Source organism: Notechis scutatus, chromosome 2 (genome assembly GCF_049901735.1).
Source record: "Notechis scutatus isolate UNSWTSFEM ecotype Mainland chromosome 2, rNotScu1.2, whole genome shotgun sequence".
NCBI lineage: Eukaryota > Metazoa > Chordata > Lepidosauria > Squamata > Elapidae > Notechis > Notechis scutatus.
Window position 1 is genome coordinate 62,037,645 of NC_142010.1, and position 6,018 is coordinate 62,043,662.

The following is a 6,018-nucleotide window of genomic DNA, read 5'->3' on the forward strand; positions in this document are numbered from 1 at the left end:
GTAATGTTTTATAAAATTCTGCCGGGAAACCATCTGGTCCTGGTGCTTTCCCGTTATTCTGTCTATTAAGTGCTTCAGTTAATTCCATCATTGTTATAGGATTTTCCAACATTTTCCCAGTTTCATCAGATATCTTGGGTAGGTTGGCATTTTGTAAATACTGTTTAATTTTCCCCTCATCAAAATCCTCCTGCTTATATAATTGCGCATAAAAATCTCGAATAATTCTCTTTTCTCCTTATTACCATGACAGACTAGACCCTGTTCATCCATTAACTGTAGTATTCTCCTTGATTCTTTCTCTTTTCTCAGTTTGTATGCTAACCATCTACCTGGCCTGTTTGCATCCTCAAAATAGTTCTGTTTAGCACTTCTAATTTTTTGCGCCAATTCTTCTTTCTCTGTTTGATCCATTTTATGTTTAATTATATCCATTTTAAATTTAATATCTTTTTTCTGTGGCATTCTCTGTAATTCTTTTCCAATTTTTATAATCATCTTCTAAAGTTTTAATCATTTGCCTCTTTCTAATATTTTTTTCTTTGTGTATTCCATTATCAATCCTCTTGCATATGCCTTCATTGTGTCCCAAACATTCTGTATTGAAGTATCTTCTTTTCTGTTTTCATTAAAAAGAAGGCCAGTTCTTTTTCCATCCACTGTGTAAAATCTTTTTCCTTTAAAATAGTATTATTTAATGTCCATCTAGATCTTCTTTTTGTCCTTTCCATTTAATTGTCATTGGGTTATGATCTGCCCATGTACTTGTTTCAATATTTATTTCTTGAATATTAGATAATAATTCTGTTGACGTCCACATCATATCTATTCTGGACCATGATGAATGTCTATTCGAGTAGAAAGTATATTGTTGAGTTTTAGTATTTCTTTCTCTCCATATATCTTTTTAGATTTAGTTCCTCTATCATTTCAAAAAAGGATTTAGGGAGGATCTTCCTATTTTGTCGTGTTATTTTTGCTGTGTAGTCCAATTCATTGTCTACAATTCCATTAAAATCTCCCATTATTAGCGTAGTCCAATTCAATTATTTTCATATGTAATTTTTTATAGAATCTTTTTTGTTTATCATTCGGAGCATAGATTGCAACCAAAAGTATCTTTGTATTGTTATCCACTATTTCAACCATTAGTACTCTTCCATCTTCATCAGTATACCGTATTTATTGGCGTATAACACGCACTTTTTTCCCCCTGAAAATAGGGGGCAAATGATGTATGCGTGTTATACGCCCGATATAATGTTAAGAAGCCTTCGGTGAATGCTGCTGGGATCGGGATCAAGGACACAAATGAAAGAAGGGGAGGGAGGAAGCAACCGAAGCCTGTCCTTCTCTCTGGGTCAGCTCTCTCAGTTGCTCTCTCGCTCCTCCACCAGCACAGGAAGAAACTGCTTCAAAGAAGCGGGGGGGCTTTTCCTGTCGCCTCTCCCCCACCCCCACCCCGTCCGCCCGCCCGCAGTGCTCCGTTCTGCCTGCCTGCCTGCCTTCGTTAATGGTTGAATTGGAACAGCTTCGGCTGAGTAAAAGAGGCGAATAGTTATTATTCTCAGCCGAAGCTGCTCCCAAACAACCAGAAACTAAGGCAGGCAGGCAGAATTTTTTAAATTTTTTTTCCTGAAATTTCCCCCTTAAAATGAAGATGCGTGTTATACGCCTGTGCGTGTTATACGCCGATAAATACGGTAAATCAATTTTGCTGAAATGGTTTCTTTAATATACAATACCACTCCTCTTTTCTTACACTGGGCCAAAGAGGTAAAAATTTTCCTATTTTTGGTCGCACCAATAATTGTTGATGTTGTTTTTAATGTGTACTTCTTGTAAGCAAATTATATCAAATTTTAATTTCTCTATTTTATGAAAAGTTTTCCTTCTTTTAGTAGCTGAATTCAGTCCATTTATATTCAAAGAAATCAATTTTTTTTCCTCCATAGTTATGATTTATATTTAGGTCTAACGGCTCTCGTTGATCTTACTTCACGTTGTTCTTTAGTCTCCACTTGTCCACCTACTGCACCTTCTTCTTTTCCCATCTCTATTTGGTCCTCTTGAAATTCAGTTAAGGTAGTCTCTTCTTCTATCTCTGTTTCTCTTCTTTTAAAAATTCCTTATAAAACGATTCTGCTTCATCAATTGAGCCAATTCTGTATCTCTGTTCTTTCCATGTAACCATTAATCCTTCTGGAATCAACCATCTGTAATTCACCTCCTTTTCCAATAATACTTTAGTCAGGAAACGATATTCTCTCCTCATCTCTCTAATTTTTCTGGGTACTTGTTTTAAAACCCCAATTTCTTTATCTCCATATTTCAATGTCTTCTCTCTTGCCGCTTGTAATATCTGTGTTCTGATAGATTTTTAGTAAATCTAACATGAACTTCTCTTGGTAACTTATTCCTCGATGCATATCTTGTAAAAACTCGGTATATCTCATCTATTCCATCCATCATTTTTTCCTCTGTTATTTCCAAAGCTCCAGCCAAGATTTCTATCATTACTGCAGCAAGATCTTGTCCTTTTTCTTCCTCTATATTTTGAAATCTGAGGTAATATTCTGATCTATCCATCTCCCACTTCACCATCTCATTCTTGTTTTGTTCAAGCGTTGTCACTCTGTCATCAATATTTCCAATTTTCTCATCTCTTTGATTGTCTTTCTCTTCCAATTTTTGCAATTTCTCATCTCTTTGATTGTCTTTCTCTTCCATTTTTGCAGTCTCTCATCATACTTCGCCATCATCTGTTGGATGTTTTCAATTTTTGTTCAATACTCCCCATCCTTTGTTCAATACTCATTTTAAGTTCTTGAATTCCTTGCATAACCGTCGTTAGATCCGTTTGTCCTTTATCTTGCTTCGCCATTGTTGAAAGTCGTCCTCCAGTTGATGGGGAGGCAGGAGCAGAAGTTGATGCACCAGAAGGTAGAACTTTCTTACTCATTTGAATAACTCAGAATCTTCCCACTCTTTTAATCCAGTTGGCAGTGTAACAATTATAATCCAATTAGGGAAAGGAAAAACGTAAAAAAAAAAAATCAGTAAAAAAACAAAAAAAACCCCAAGATTTAAAAAAGGAAAAAGTTTCAAGGAAAAAGAAAAATTTCTTTCTTCAGGTTCTTCTAGACCTTAATCCTCAGTTGCAATAGTCAAAAGGAGAATAAAACCCAATAATATTAAAAAAATAACAATAATAATAAAAGGAAAAGAAAAGAAAAATTCTTCAGGTTCTTCACACCTTAATCCAATTGTGAAATCTCAAGAAAAAAAAAACATGGCCACAAAAAAGAGTATATACATACAAAGGTAAAAAAAGCAAAAGTCCCCCAAAAAGAAAAGAAAAAGGAAAAAGAAACAATATTCTGAGGCTTTCCCAGCCGATACACTTTCTCTTTCTTTCTTCTCTTCCTTTCGGAGCTGTCCCTGCTTCAGCAGCTTAATGGCTGCCTCTCCGCCGATGGTAAAGGGGCTTCTTCTGGATCCACCAGGGACTTGCGGTGTCCCTGTGATCAACAGAACGCGCCCCTTACTATCACCGTCTCTACGGGACGGTTTAGGTCCGTTGGGACCGACCAGGGGCGAAGATATCAGCTGTAACTTCGGAGCCCCGAAATTACAGCTGTAACGCGGCGACGTGACTCCGCCTTCTCCACGAGCTCATTATACTTTTAAGGCATTGCTTCAGAAACAATTACAAACTGAGTCTGGCCCTTACCATCTGTGAAAGATTCAAAATCTCATTGCTGTAGCATTATATACTTGGAATTATTTAACCTTTTTAGATTCTCTTGCAGACTCACCTGTTAATTTGCATTTTCAAACTACTGAATCTTTAGCAAGGCCTTTGGTAAAGTATCGCCAAGCTCCAGAGCCAACCTGGAAAGGCCCTACACCGCTGATCACCTGGGGTCGTGGTTACGCTGCCATGGAAGATCCTTCTACTCGACAAGCAGTGTGGGTTCCAGCGCGCTGTGTTCATCCATATCATGGCATGGCATCAGGGCCTTCACAACCCGATTCCGGATTTCAATCTTCATCTGAACACGGAAGTCCGGCTTCCAAGGTCGACACGCCCGCAACCCATCACTTGGGGCCAGGTTAAATCTACTACATGTCAAGCTCAACAACAACTGCAACAGGCCTCATTACCTCAGACTCCTGAAAATCTTGTTGCTGCTGTTTTTCCTATTATTACTGCTAACTCTGTTACCATTTTACTTTGTATTTTCTTGTTTATGGTTAATGGTGTTTCTGCTCAAAATGACACTTCTGTGGTTCGTCTTAACCCTAATTTTTGGGTTCGTCATGCCCAATACATGTTTATGACCCATGGCACAAATATTACTTTATACTATGAGCCCCCAATGGCATTTGGTCAAATTTCTTTTACCCCTAACTTGATCATGTCTTCTACATTTATTGTCTCACAACTACAATCTATTTCACACTCCTGGCTATTTTCTACACCCCCTATGCAATTGAATTCTGTCCGTTGGCGTTACTTGAAAGTTAGTCAATTTACAAGGGGTCTGTGTTTCTGTTGTCACGCTAAACACACTTGGCTTCATAATTGGTCTGATTATGATGCTGCTCAGCACATATAATTATAGTTATTGTTCTGACTACTATTGGTTGTCAGGTACCTTTAATTCTTCTTTGCATGGAATTAATATAGCTCCTGATATGTATCCTGACAATTTTCCTATTTTTAATGCCTCTGATCAGTCTAATACAGGATCAATATGTGCTGGTTGGCAGCTTAAGGATTCTAATATGTGGTTCTTTTTTGATAAATATGCCACTAATGTTCATCCTCAGAATTATCAATGTGCAGCTATAGGTTATTTTACTCTACCTGTTCAAATAGGTACGCTCCCATCAACTAGACAGCGGCGTTCCTCTCTGAGGCCTACATGTAATGATGAAGTCATAATTGACACACAATTGTCTTCTGGTTCTACATTTGGCCGTGCTTTGGCAGGGGCCGTTACAGGAGTCCTTACTCTAGGCTCTTATCCTGGCATAATTGCTCAAGAAAACAGACGATCTATTCTTGGTCTCCCCTGCAGACTTGAAAAATCCATCAATGCTACCGCTACTATTATTCGTGATTTGCAGCATGAAATAGAAAACTTAAATCACAATGTCTTACAGCATCTTTTAGCCCGTCAGTGAGGGTTCTGTACGTTAGTTGGACACCGTAGATGTGCTGTGCATTTTCATTCTTTGAATAAAACTATTGAGGATGAGCTCGCCAATTTACAATCATATATTCAAAATAATATCCATGCTCATTACTCACCTTTTGAGTGGCTAACGAATTGACTCCCTGATTGGTCTTGGCTCAGACAGTTTTTCTTTTATGCTATAATTATTATTGTACTAATTGCAACCTGTTGTTTTATTCAATGTATTCCAAATTTATTCACATTGTTTCATCCTGATTCCCCCTCTGTTAATCCTCTACAATTGTGATACATTCATAAATCTTTGAATCCTCCATTTAAAATAAAAAACAAGGATATGTAGAGTTGTAATTGCAGGAATGTTCCAATCTCGGATGGCAAACCTCAGATAAAGAATGTTTCCAAGCAAATACAACTCAGGCAAACAAAGTCACTAATCTAAAGGAGGATTAGAGATAGGAAGTAAACATATGTTAGACTTTAACTAGAGATAATTAATTGTGTTAATTACTGTGCTAAACAGTAACGAAAGTTAAGCAGTAACCAAAGTTAAGTTAACCAATGATGGAGGATAATTAAAAATGTGTATAAATGCAAGACTAGACTCCAATAAAGATTATCATGATTCAGTTGTTCATGATCAAACAACTCGACTGCCTCGTGATGACAACAAACTATGTTTTTACTTATACCTATTATCTTGTAAGCAATTGACAAAAATAAATAAATAAAATAAATAAATTAAATAAATAAATAAAGTTATCCATATTTAATGTTTAGTTACGTAACCTTGCTTAGAGACACTCAGGAGTGA